This window comes from Carassius carassius, chromosome 38, assembly GCF_963082965.1.
Source record: "Carassius carassius chromosome 38, fCarCar2.1, whole genome shotgun sequence".
Taxonomy (NCBI): domain Eukaryota; kingdom Metazoa; phylum Chordata; class Actinopteri; order Cypriniformes; family Cyprinidae; genus Carassius; species Carassius carassius.
Window position 1 is genome coordinate 1235001 of NC_081792.1, and position 14086 is coordinate 1249086.

General features: G+C 41.1%; 1 protein-coding gene and 8 non-coding genes across 9 annotated transcripts in view; 5 read left to right on the top strand and 4 right to left on the bottom strand.

Annotated features, from left to right (window-relative positions):
* trnae-uuc (transfer RNA glutamic acid (anticodon UUC)) overlaps positions 1 to 52 on the top strand; it is a 72-nt gene extending 20 nt beyond the window's left edge. Inside the window, exon 1 of the tRNA in view lies at positions 1 to 52. This exon is cut by the window's left edge and continues 20 nt beyond it. This is a non-coding gene — a tRNA (tRNA-Glu).
* The window catches only part of LOC132118917 (putative nuclease HARBI1), a gene marked incomplete at its 3' end in the record, with an annotated part of 265948 nt that overhangs the window by 132169 nt on the left and 119693 nt on the right, over positions 1 to 14086 (top strand). The gene's annotated exons all lie outside the window — the stretch shown is intronic.
* On the top strand, positions 258 to 330 carry trnar-acg (transfer RNA arginine (anticodon ACG)). Its single transcript has one exon. It is a non-coding gene; the product is annotated as a tRNA-Arg (tRNA).
* On the top strand, positions 1178 to 1249 carry trnae-uuc (transfer RNA glutamic acid (anticodon UUC)). The gene has a single exon. It is a non-coding gene; the product is annotated as a tRNA-Glu (tRNA).
* trnae-uuc (transfer RNA glutamic acid (anticodon UUC)) lies at positions 2374 to 2445 on the top strand. The gene has a single exon. It is a non-coding gene; the product is annotated as a tRNA-Glu (tRNA).
* Positions 4041 to 4112, bottom strand: trnac-gca (transfer RNA cysteine (anticodon GCA)). Its single transcript has one exon. It is a non-coding gene; the product is annotated as a tRNA-Cys (tRNA).
* trnac-gca (transfer RNA cysteine (anticodon GCA)) lies at positions 4919 to 4990 on the bottom strand. Its single transcript has one exon. It is a non-coding gene; the product is annotated as a tRNA-Cys (tRNA).
* Positions 5787 to 5858, bottom strand: trnac-gca (transfer RNA cysteine (anticodon GCA)). The gene has a single exon. It is a non-coding gene; the product is annotated as a tRNA-Cys (tRNA).
* Positions 9979 to 10050, bottom strand: trnac-gca (transfer RNA cysteine (anticodon GCA)). The gene has a single exon. It is a non-coding gene; the product is annotated as a tRNA-Cys (tRNA).

Sequence of the window (14086 nt, forward strand, 5' to 3'; positions counted from 1 at the left end):
AGGATTCCTGGTTTTCACCCAGGCGGCCCGGGTTCGACTCCCGGTATGGGAACGCATGCTCCTTTTTTGCTTCCCTTCTCAAAAATCCAGCACATCTTCCTGCACCAAACGTCTAGGTTCTGTCTAACACTTTGCCCCTTCGATAGCTCAGCTGGTAGAGTGGAGGACTGTAGGTTGGAGTGTTGGCAATCCTTAGCTTGCCACTGTCTCATCTAAAACCAACAACTCTGTAGCAATCAGGGGTCTTTACTATTGGTGGGCCAGTGGCGCAATGGATAACGCGTCTGACTACGGATCAGAAGATTCTAGGTTTGACTCCTGGCTGGCTCGCTCTGTGCTTGTTTTTCTCCAGCTTATTTTGTTGTTGTGTTTTTTTTCTTTTCTCCAAAATCCAGAAGAAAAGGCAAATCTTCAGGCATTCTTCTTTTTTTTTCAAAAAAGACATATTCTGCACACCCTTTTCGATGTCTAGGGAAGACACGGACATGCTTCGGTATTGCCATTCTTCTCACAAGCACTCCGACAAGCTCGGCGATTATAGGGGAAATAAATTGCAGGCTGGCAGCCAGTTGATTTTCGAATGAACGATTTCATCGCTACTCTGTAACTGCTTCATTACTTTGAAGGGTGTAATGCCATGTTGTTTTGATGTCACGGGCTTGCCATTTTGAAGCCTTATCACTAATTGCCACCTGGACATTGAGAATAAATTGTAATCTGCATTAAACTGAACGAGCGAATAATCAGCAACTTTGCGGATTAAAAATTGGTCTCACTTTCATTATTAACCTCACAATATGTCAATTTTGTACTTTGACAGACCGATGATAGTCAGATTTTCATCTAGATAACGGTTGCAATGTGTGTTTTCAGATGCATGACACAAGTATTTTCACCTGGACAAGAGCTTAATTACCAGTTCAAGGTATCAATTCAGCAATCACAGGAATCTGCCCAAATAAACTGAACTCCGAGGGTGAGTAAAAAAAACAGATCCCTTGAATACATACAACACTATATAATTCAGAAAACCGTCCTTATGGATAATTCTTGTTTTGCCAAATTATTATCACATTGTTACAGTCGCAGACCTAAAGCAACAGGCCACTACGAGATCCTGCGCCCACACTGACCACATGTATGGAAGTGCGCCAATGGCCGGGTTAAGGTGTCCAAATCCCATATGGTCTAGCGGTTAGGATTCCTGGTTTTCACCCAGGCGGCCCGGGTTCGACTCCCGGTATGGGAACGCATGCTCCTTTTTGCTTCCCTCCTCAAAAATCCAGCACATCTTCCTGCACCAGACGTCTAGGTTCTGTCTAACACTTTGCCCCTTCGATAGCTCAGCTGGTAGAGTGGAGGACTGTAGGTTGGAGTGTTGGCAATCCTTAGCTTGCCACTGTCTCATCTAAAACCAACAACTCTGTAGCAATCAGGGGTCTTTACTAGCGGTGGGCCAGTGGCGCAATGGATAATGCGTCTGACTACGGATCAGAAGATTCTAGGTTTGACTCCTGGCTGGCTCGCTCTGTGCTTGTTTTTCTCCAGCTTATTTTGTTGTTGTGTTTTTTTTTTTCTTCTCCAAAATCCAGAAGAAAAGGCAAATCTTCAGGCATTCTTCTTTTTTTCCAAAAAAGAGATATTCTGCACACCCTTTCCGATGTCTAGGGAAGACACGGACATGCTTCGGTATTGTCATTCGTCTCACAAGCACTCCGACAAGCTCAGCGATTAAAGGGGAAATAAACTGCAGGCTGGCAGCCAGTTGATTTTCGAATGAACAATTTTATCGCTACTCTGTAACTGCTTTATTACTTTGAAGGGTGTAATGCCATGTTGTTTTGATGTCACGGGCTTGCCATTTTGAAGCCTTATCACTAATTGCCACCTGGACATTGAGAATAAATTGTAATCTGCATTAAACTGAACGAGCGAATAATCAGCAACTTTGCGGATTAAAAATCGGTCTCACTTTCATTATTAACCTCACAATATGTCAATTTTGTACTTTGACAGACCGATGATAGTCAGATTTTCATCTAGATAACGGTTGCAATGTGTGTTTTCAGATGCATGACACAAGTATTTTCACCTGGACAAGAGCTTAATTACCAGTTCAAGGTATCAATTCAGCAATCACAGGAATCTGCCCAAATAAACTGAACTCCCGGGGTGAGTAAAAAAACAGATCCCTTGAATGCATACAACACTATATAATTCAGAAAACCGTCCTTATGGATAATTCTTGTTTTGCCAAATTATTATCACATTGTTACAGTCGCAGACCTAAAACAACAGGCCACTACAAGATCCTGCGCCCACACTGACCACATGTATGGAAAGTGCGCCAATGGCCAGTTTAAGGTGTCAAAATCCCATATGGTCTAGCGGTTAGGATTCCTGGTTTTCACCCAGGTGGCCCGGGTTCGACTCCCGGTATGGGAAAGCATGCTCCTTTTTGCTTCCCTTCTCAAAAATCCAGCACATCTTCCTGCACCAAACGTCTAGGTTCTGTCTAACACTTTGCCCCTTCGATAGCTCAGCTGGTAGAGTGGAGGACTGTAGGTTGGAGTGTTGGCAATCCTTAGCTTGCCACTGTCTCATCTAAAACCAACAACTCTGTAGCAATCAGGGGTCTTTACTAGTGGTGGGCCAGTGGTGCAATGGATAATGTATCTGACTACGGATCAGACGATTCTAGGTTTGACTCCTGGCTTGCTAGCTCTGTGCTTGTTTCTCTCCAGCTTATTTTGTTGTTGTGTTTTTTTTTTCTTCTCCAAAATCCAGAAGAAAAGGCAAATCTTCAGGCATTCTTCTTTTTTTCCAAAAAAGACATATTCTGCACACCCTTTCCAATATCTAGGGAAGACACGGACATGCTTCGGTATTGCCATTCGTCTCACAAGCACTCCGACAAGCTCGGCGATTATAGGGGAAATAAACTGCAGGCTGGCAGCCAGTTGATTTTCGAATGAACAATTTCATCGCTACTCTGTAACTGCTTCATTACTTTGAAGGGTATAATGCCATGTGGTTTTGATGTCATGGGCTTGCCATTTTGAAGCCTTATCACTAATTGTCACCTGGACATTTAGAATAAGTTGTAAACTGAGTTAAACTGAAGGAGCAAATAATCAGCAACTTTGCCGATTAAAAATTGGTCTCACTTTCATTGTTACCCCCACAATGTCATTTTTGTATCTTGACAGAGTGACAATAGGCAGTTTTTCCTCTAGATAACGGTTGCCGTGTGTGTTTTCAAATGGATGACACAAGTATTTTCACCTGGAAAAGAGCTTAATTACCAGTTCGAGGTATCAATTCATAATTCTTGTTTTGCCAAATTATTATCACATTGTTACAATCGCAGACCTAAAGCAACAGGCCACTTTTTGAATAAAGTTTATGGATATGACAAGCATGCCAAATACAAAAAAGATCCTCTCGAGAGGATGCACCACTGAGCTACAATCACATAGAATCTTTCTTTATAGATATGTTTGCACTTATTCCTAAACTGCCAAATCCACAAGGGGCACCCGGATTTGAACTGGGGCCCTCTTGATCTGCAGTCAAATGCTCTTTCATTGAGCCATACCCCCAAAGACTTCTGTGCTTAGGGCCAAAGATTAAGTTAGATCCGAATCAACAACTCTACAACTCAAAACCTCCAAATAAGACAAGTCCAAAGGGGACACCCAGATTTGATCTGTGGACGACTTGATTACAGACTCACTTTGAAATCATGTAGATGATTATGTCAAGCAAGCCAGATCAAAATAGTAGACCTATTGACTTGCAGACAAATGCTCTGTCGTTGAGCTATAACGCGTACTGCATGAGCACAAACCACAAAAATGAACTTATGTCAAGGATTTGTTTATTCCTAATATGCCAAGCCCAAAGGAGGCACATGGAATGAACCTGGGACCTCATGATCTACAATGAAACGCTGTGCCATTGAGATATAACCCCATACAGTATGAGCACAAAAAGGCAGGAAGATATTGCTACACATATTCCTAACATGCCAAATGCAAAGGGGGCACCCGGATTTGAACCGGGAACCTCTTGATCTGCAGTCAAATGCTCTACAACAGAGCTATACCCCCAGAGACTCCCTGGGTCATAGCCTCACACAAGATGACAGACTCACTATTGAATAAAGTATTTGGATATGACAAGCATGCCAGATACAAAAAAGAACCTCTCGAGAGGATGTGCCACTGAGTTACAATCACATACAGTATCATTCTATATAGATATGTTTGCATTTATTCCTAATCTGCCAAATCCATAAGCGGCACTCGGATTTGGACCGTGGATCTCTTGATCTGCACTCAAATGCTCTACCACTGAACTATGCCCCCACATCTTTGCAGAAAAATGCTCTTTCATTAAGCCATACCCCTACAGACTTCTGTGTTTAGAGCCAAAGATTAAGTTAGATCCTATGATTCAACAATATCAAACATTGACTCCTTCACTGTAAACTTAGGTCTTTGGTTACTCCAAATCAGAATCAACAACTCTACAACGCAAACCCTCCAAATAAGACAAGTACAAAGGAGACACCCAGATTTGAACTGTGGACGACTTGATTACAGACTCACTTTGAAATCATGTCATTGATTATGTCAAGCAAGCCAGATCCAAAACGTATACCTATTGATCTGCAGACAAATGCTCTGTCGTTGAGCTATTACTCCGTACTGCATGAGCACAAACCTCAAAAATGAATTTATGTCAAGGATTTGTTTATTCCTAATATGCCAAGCCCAAATTAGGCACATGGAATGAACCTGGGACCTCTTGATCTGCAATCAAACGTCGTGCCATTGAGATATAACCCCGTACAGTATGAGCACAAAAAGGCAGGAAGATATGGCTACACATATTCCTAACATGCCAATTCCAAAGGGGGCACCCAGATTTGAATCGGGGACCTCTTGATCTGCACTCAAATGCTCTACCACTGAGCTATACCCCCACAGCCTCCCTGGATCAAAGCCTCACACAAGATGACAGACTCACTTTCGAATAAAGTTTTTGGATATGACAAGCATGCCAGATACAAAAAAAGAACCTCTCGAGAGGATGTGCCACTGAGTTACAATCACATAAAGAATCTTTCTATATAAATATATTTGCACTTATTCCTAATCTGCCAAATCCATAAGCGGCACTCGGATTTGAACCGAGGACCTCTTGATCTGCACTCAAATGCTCTACCACTCAACTATGCCCCCACATCTTTTCAGAAAAATGCTCTTTCATTAAGCCATACCCCTACAAAATTCTGTGCTTCGAGCCAAAGATTAAGTTAGATCCTTCGATTCAACAATATCAAACATTTACTCCTTCACTGTAAACTCAGGTCTTTGGTTACTCCAAATCAGAATCAGCAACTCTACAACTCAAAACCTCCAAATAAGACAAGTCCAAAGGGGACACCCAGATTTGAACTGTGGATGACTTGATTACAGACTCACTTTGAAATCATGTCGTTGATTATGTCAAGCAAGCCAGATCCAAAATGTAGACATACTGATCTGCAGACAAATGCTCTGTTGTTGAGCTATAACCCTGTACTGCATGAACACAAACCACAAAAATGAATTTATGTCAAGGATTTGTTTATTCCTAATATGCCAAGCCCAAAGGAGGCACATGGAACTTCTTGATCTACAATGAAACGCTGTGCCATTGAGATATAACCCCATACAGCATGAGCACAAAAAGGCAGGAAGATACGGCTACACATATTCCTAGCATGTCAAATGCAAAGGGGGCACACGGATTTGAACCGGGGACCTCTTGATCTGCAGTCAAATGCTCTGCCACTGAGCTATACCCTCACAGACTCCCTGGATCATAGCCTCACACATGATGACAGACTCACTTTTGAATAAAGTTTTTGGATATGACAAGCATGCCAAATACAAAAAAGAACCTCTCAAGAGGATGTGCCACTGAGTTATAATCACATACAGAATCTTTCTATATAGATATGTTTGCACTTATTCCTAATCTGCAAAACCGGAGACCTCTTGATCTGCAGTCAAATGCTCTCCCACTGAGCCATAGCCCCAAATCTTTGCAGAAAAATGCTCTTTCATTGAGCCAAACCCCCACAGACTTCTTTGCTTAGAGCCAAAGATTAAGTTACATCCTACAGTTCAACAATATCAAACATTGACTGCTACAAGTCTTTGGTTACTCCCAATCAGAATCAACAACTCTACAACTCAAAACCTCCAAATAAGACAAGTCCAAAGGGGCACCCAGATTTGAACTGTGGACGACTTGATTACTTGATTACAGGGACCTCTTAATCTGCAATCAAACGCCGTACCATTGAGATTTAACCCTGTACAGTATGAGCACATAAGGCAGGAAGATATGGCTACACATATTCCTAACATGCCAAATCCAAAGGGGGCATCCGGATTTGAATACCCCCAAAGATTCCCTGGATCATAGCCACACACAAGATGACAGACTCACTTTGAAATCATGTCGTTGATTATGTCAAGCAAGCCAGATCAAAATAGTAGACCTATTGACTTGCAGACAAATGCTCTGTTGTTGAGCTATAACCCGTACTGCATGATCACAAACCACAAAAATGAATTTATGTCAAGGGGTCGGCGCGGTGGAGCGCGTCAGTGTTTACGATGGAGAGGCAGTAAGCCTCCTCTACCTTCAATGATATTATGCAACGCAAGATCACTTCGAGCTAAAATAGACGAACTTCGGATTAATACCAGAACATTAATAGATATTAATAGATATGTTTGCACTGATTCCTAATCTGCCAAATCCATAAGCGGCACTCAGATTTGAACCGTGTACCTCTTGATCTGCACTCAAATGCTCTACCAGTGAACTATGCCCCCCCCCTATCTTTGCAGAAAAATGCTCTTTCATTAAGCTATACCCCTACAGACTTCTGTGCTTCAAGCCAAATAATAAGCCTTACGTAACCAAGGAAGTAAAAGACTGTATAAATCGAAAAAAGGTAGCTTTTAGAAATAATGACAGTATTGAGCTAAAAGTGGTGCAAAAGGAACTGAACCAACTGCTTAATAAAGCCAGAAAAAGCAAAAGGAAGTAATTGAAAGCCACTTTACAACCATGAATTCGAAAAAACTCTGGGACTCAATGAAAACTATCACTAACATGGCACCAAGTAAAGTACATATAACCACTACAGATAACCGGATGAAAGCTAATGAATTTAATGACTTTTACCTTAGATTTCAAACTCAGGATTTTAACAATGATTGCACTAGTATCCTAAACTCCATCAGCACGGATTTGAACATAGGACATGAGATAGACTGGTTACAGATACAGTCACTGTTCCAGCATCAGTGTCCTAGGAAGGCTAAGGGTCCAGATGGAATCTCTGCCCGCTTACTGAAAACATGTGTGGAGGAGCTTGTTCCAGCCTGGTGCCCTATCTTTCAGCGATCACTTGACTCTCACATCATCCCAGCCCTGTGGAAAAAGACTGTTATTATTCCAGTACCAAAGAAACCCTGTCCCAAGGAGAACAATGATTTTAGACCAGTAGCATTGACATCCATTGTAATGAAGTGTTTTGAGAAATATATGGTGTCTCGTTTAAAAACTGAGGTTAACAAAAAGTTAGATTACATTACATTTATTCACTTAGCTGACACTTTTATCCAAAGCGACTTACAATTGCCACATATGTCAGAGGTCACACACCTCTGGAGCAACTAGGGGTTAAGTGTCTTGCTCAGGGACACATTGGTGTCTCACAGTGGATTCGAACCCAAGTCTCTCACACCAAAGCCATGTGTCTTATCCACTGTGCTAGCACCACCTAGCTTTAGCACCACCTAGATCCCTGTCAGTTTGCCTATAAACTGGGTAGGAGTACAGATGATGCTATAAGTAGCATCACCCACCTAGTCCTTAAGCACTTGGAGGACCTGAAGGCCTACGCACGCTTACTTTTTATAGATTTTAGTTCGGCCTTCAATACGATTCAGCCAGTTATTTTATTTGAGACACTTAAAAATATGGGTGTAAGCTATTTTATTGTTAAATGGTATTACTCCTTTTTAACTAATAGGACACAATATGTTAAAGTACACAAGGCAGTCTCAGACCCCAAATCCATCAGCACGGGGGCACCACAGGGTTGTGTGAGCTCCCCTGTCCTTTTTACTATCTATACCAATGAATGTGTGAGTAAACATCCACACAATTATATTGTTAAATTCTCTGATGACACTGCTATCCTTAGCTTATTGTTTCGAGACCAAGACACAGTCTCCTACCATTCAGAAATTAAACAGTTTGTGGACTGGTGTGATGCTCACCATCTGATGGTTAACGTCATTAAAACAGAGGAGATGATATTTGACCCAAGATCAATCTGTGAACCTAATCCTGTACTTATTCATAACAAACCAAAATTGCCAGGTTACGTCATATATGTATCTGGGTGTTTTTATTGATTGTTCCCTTACCTGGCACATTCATGTTGAAAATCTTTGCACCAAGTTGCAACAAAGGATATACTTTTTAAGAAGGTTAAGACTGTTTGGTGTTAACAGCAAAATCTTGCTTCTGTTTTTCGAAATTATTTTAGAGAGTGTGATACGTTATAGCATGCAGACCTGGTATGGTAATCTTTCAGTTCAGCTTAAATCTAAGTTGGGGCGGCTGATCAATACAGCTTTTAAAATTGTAGGCTACCAAGAACAGTGCTACCTTCAGTCACTGTATGAAAAATCTGTACTCAGGGAGGCACATAAGATTCTGGATGATCCATCCCACATTCTGAATAAGGAAATAGATTTGTTACCCTCAGTTAAGCGATTTAGAATGCCGTATTGCAGGTTAAAGAGGTATAAAAACTCATTCATCCCAGCTGCCATTAAGATGGTAAACAGTAGCAAATGACGGTTACCTACTTGTATACTTTTTATCCCCACTGTCTTGTGCAATTATTATTATAAATTAATTTTTGTAATTTTCAACAGTGTAATGACGCATGTTTGTATTGTTTATATTCTGTGTATTTTTTATGTGGTACGTTGTAAGTGTGTGTCGCAGTGACTGTAGCCCAAGACAAATTTCCCCCCTGGGGGACATTAAAGTATATTTTATCTTTATCTTATCTACCACTGAGCTATACCCCCACAGCCTCCCTGGATCACCGCCTCACACAAGATGACAGACTCACTTTTGAAAAAGTTTTTGGATATGACAAGCATGCCAGATACAAAAAAGAAACTCTCGAGAGGATGTGCCACTGAGTTACAATCAAATACAGAATCTTTATATATAGATATGTTTGCACTTATTCCTAATCTGCCAAATCCAAAAAGCGGCACTCGGATTTGAACCGTGGACCTCTTGATCTGCACTCAAATGCTCTACCACTGAACTATGCCCCCACATCTTTGCTCTTTCATTAAGCTATACCCCTACAGACTTCTGTGCTTCGAGCCAAAGATTAAGTTAGATCCTACGATTCAACAATATCAAACATTGACTCCTTCACTGTAAACTCAGGTCTTTGGTTACTCCAAATCAGAATCAGCAACTCTACAACTCAAAACGTCCAAATAAGACAAGTCCAAAGGGGACACCCAGATTTGAACTGTGGACGACTTGATTACAGACTCACTTTGAAATCATGTCGTTGATTATGTCAAGCAAGAAAGATCCAAAACGTATACCTATTGATCTGCAGACAAATGCTCTGTTGTTGAGCTATAACCCCGTACTGCATGAGCACAAACCTCAAAAATGAACTTATGTCAAGTATTTGTTTATTCCTAATATGCCAAACTCCAATTAGGCACATGGAATGAACCTGGGACCTCTTAATCTGCAATTAAATGCCGTGCCATTGAGATATAATCCTGTACAGTATGAGCACAATAAGGCAGGAAGATATGGCTACACATATTCCTAACATTCCAAGTCCAAAGGGGGCATCCGGATTTGAACCGGGGACCTCTTGATCTGCAGTCAAATGCTCTACCACTGAGCTATACCCCCACAGACTCCCTGGATCATAGCCTCACACAAGATGACAGACTCACTTTGAAATCATGTCGTTGATTATGTCAAGCAAGCCAGATCAAAATAGTAGACCTATTGACTTGCAGACAAATGCTCTGTTGTTGAGCTATAACCCGTACTGCATGATCACAAACCACAAAAATGAACTTATGTCAAGGATTTGTTTATTGCTAATATGCCAAGCCCAAAGGAGGCACAAGGAATGAACCTGGGACTTCTTTATCTACAATGAAACGCTGTGCCATTGAGATATAACCCCATACAGTATGAGCATAAAAAGGCAGGAAGATATGGCTACACATATTCCTAACATGCCAAATGCAAAGGGGGCCCCCGGATTTGAACCGGGGACCTCTTGATCTGCATTCAAATGTTCTACCACTTTATGCAGTCTTCCAGTGGCGCTGCTCTGTTTGCGACCCGGGCACGCTGTTTACTGCGATCGTCGTTTTGTTTGTTGGTTGTTTTTGTTTGTTTGTTGGTTGCGTTGGCTTGTATGTTTGTGAATGTGTTGCTGCGCTGTGGGAACGTGAAGTCAACATGGAAATATTTATTCATTACATATATCTTGTGTTTCTCATTGTCGGAGTATGTGTACCATGCCAAACTTATTCAGCAGCCATCCAGGCCCAGCATCTTACTACCTACACCCGAGATGCGCTGCTGGCACTCCGACCGTCCCATCTTCCACCTGTGGATTTACCAACCTGCGTGAGCGCTCGGCCAGGGCGGTCGAGGAAAAGGGGTCGGCGCGGTGGAGCGCGTCAGCGTTTACGATGGAGAGGCAGTAAGCCTCCTCTACCTTCAATGATATTATGCAACGCAAGATCACTTCGAGCTAAAATAGACGAACTTCGGATTAATACCAGAACATGCTCTGAGTATCGCACCTCAAGTTTAATGGTGATCACGGAAACGTGGTTACACAGGGATATCCAAAACTCTCTGATTGACATCGATGGATTTTCACTTGTCAGGGCAGATAGGACTGAACAATCCGGAAAAACGAGAGGTGGCGGCATGGCTGTGTATGTAAGTAACAACTGGTGCAAACAGTACACAGTTAGGGAAACACTTTGCTGTCTGGATGTCGAGATTTTGCATTTGACTATGAGACCGTTTTACCTCCCAAGGGAGTTCGGAAGTGTGGCCGTGTGCGTTGTGTACATTCCTCCAAGCGGGAATGCAGCTAGGGCCGCAGCTTGCATTGCTGACTGTGTACACCAAGAACTGCAGCGATCCAGACTCCCTGGATCATAGCCTCACACAAGATGACAGACTCACTTTTGAATAAAGTTTTTGGATATGACAAGCATGCCAGATACAAAAAAAGAACCTCTCGAGAGGATGTGCCACTGAGTTACAATCACATACAGAATCGTTCTATATAGATATGTTTGCACTTATTCCTAATCTATATAACTTGATTTATTTCAAATGAGTGCAATATTGTTAATGGAAACACCTCTACTGTACAAAGCACGCTCAGTAGAGTCCATTCATGTAAGTTTGGTCACATAATACTGTAGAATTTACATAAAAATGTATGTCCACGGGGGCACTACGGAGGTCCCGCTGAATAAATTGTAAATGGACATTTTTTTAAAAAAAAACTCCCATTTGCCATTTATTCAGCACACCCTTCCTAATGGTTCCCTGGACAGATAAATTTTAACGATTTTGTGGTTGAAGTCTCATCAGCTGTACTCTGCAAGCTCCGAGGAATCCATTTTTGTCCCATAATACTGTAGAAATATGCATAGAGAAAATGTTGGATTTTGGTTAATTTTAAAATTAAAGTCACACCACTGACTGAGTGTGATTCTTCTGAGAACCGGTAGACGAAACTACATCAGCATCTTTGCAGATTAAAAATTGGTCTCACTTTCATTATTAACCTCACAATATGTCAATTTTGTACCTTGACAGACCGACGATAGGCAGTTTTTCATGTCCCTTGAATGCATGCAACACTATTTATTTCTGTAAACCACACTGGCCAGATTATGGAAAGTGGCCCACAAGCTTGTGCCCAGTTAAAGCTGGCCAGTTCCCATATGGTGTAGCAGTTAGGATTCCTGGTTTTCTCCCATGCGCCCAGGGGTCAACTCTCGGTATGGAATAGCTTGAACTTTTTTGCTTCCCTCCTCAAAATGCCAGCACATCTTCCTTCACCAGAAGTGACTTTTTGGACAGCAGTAGAGCTACAGAACCCTGATAGGTTGAGGTTCCAATGTCTATGGGGAGTCATGTAACATGATTCGGTATTGCCATTCATCACACAAGCTCTCGGATAAGCTCGGCAATTATCAGGGCTTACCTCCTGATAACAAGGTGAGAATAAGCAGAGAGCAATGCTTGCCATAGTCACATCTAAAACCAACAACTCTGTAGCAATCAGGGGTCTTTACTATTGGTGGGCCAGTGGCGCAATGGATAACGCGTTTGACTACAGATCTGAAGATTCTAGGTCCGACTCCTGGCTGCAGGCTGGCAGCCAGTTGATTTTTGAATGAACAATTTCCTCGCTACTCTGTAACTGCTTCATTACTTTGAAGGGTGTAATGCCATGTGGTTTTGATGTCACGGGCTTGCCATTTTGAAGCCTTATCACTAATTGCCACCTGTAGATTGAGAATAAATTGTAATCTGCATTAAACTGAACGAATAATCAGCAACTTTGCGGATTAAAAATTGGTCTCACTTTCATTATTAACCTCACAATATGTCAATTTTGTACCTTGACAGATCGATGATAGGCAGTTTTTAATCTAGATAATGGTTGCAATGTGTGTTTTCAGATGCAAGACAAAAGTATTTTCACCTGGACAAGAGCTTAATTACCAGTTCAAGGTATCAATCCAGCAATCACAGGAATCTGCCCAAATAAACTGAACCCCCGGGGTGAGTAAAAAAAAACAGCAATACCGAAGCATGTTACGCTTACAGAAGTGACTTTTTGGCCAGCAGTAGAGCTACAGGACCGTGATATGTCGAGGTTCTGTCTAGCGCTTTGTCCCTTCGATAGCGGTGCCGGGAGACAGTTCGTCTGTCTAATTTCGACAAATCACGTCTCTGCATGTCCATCTTTTGCAGCCCATCAGATCTCAGCATTTCCATCTTTTACATTTTACGACAGCCAATCAGGTCTCTGCATGTCCATCTTTTACATTTTAAGACAGCCAATCACCGTGGCCCTTTCCATCATTGGCGGAGCATGCGCATAAGTCCACAGTTATCGCTCACAGCGAATCAATAAATACTATTTTTATTTATAGAGTTATTTTTGGAAATATATATATATATTTAAAATAAACTTTTAACTACGTTACATTGTTTTAGGTAAGACGTTGACGGTGACACTGAGGTAAGATTTATCTATTTAATTAACTATATTTAATTAATAGTTTTTTCTTAAATAAACTTGTAACTTACAACATTGTCAGATTGTGTTAGGTAAGACGTCAACGTTGTTGCTTTGTTTAGTCTGCTAACGTTAACTAACTTAGCTAAGAATGAATGAATGAATGAATGAATGAATGGAGTAATGTTAGCATTAACGTTAACTTAGCTGAAACATATTTTCGACAGAGAGAAACGAATGGTTTACATTGTTATAACATTGGTACTACACCTGATATTGTGTCCACTTTTAACACAGACAATGATTTAATATGAATGAATGAGTTTTGTGTTGTATTCAGGTGTTGCACCTGTTATAACAGGAGACTTTGTGTTTACCAACTGATAATAATCTTAATATGATTGTATGCTACTAAATGTGACTGCTACTACTATGTATTAATATATTATACACTGAGGTACTATGTATTAATATATAATACACTGAGGTACTAACTATGTATTAATATATTATACACTGAGGTACTATGTATTAATATATAGTACACTGAGGTACTAACTATGTATTAATATATTATACACTGAGGTACTATGTATTCATATATAATACACTGAGGTACTATGTATTCATATATAATACACTGTGACT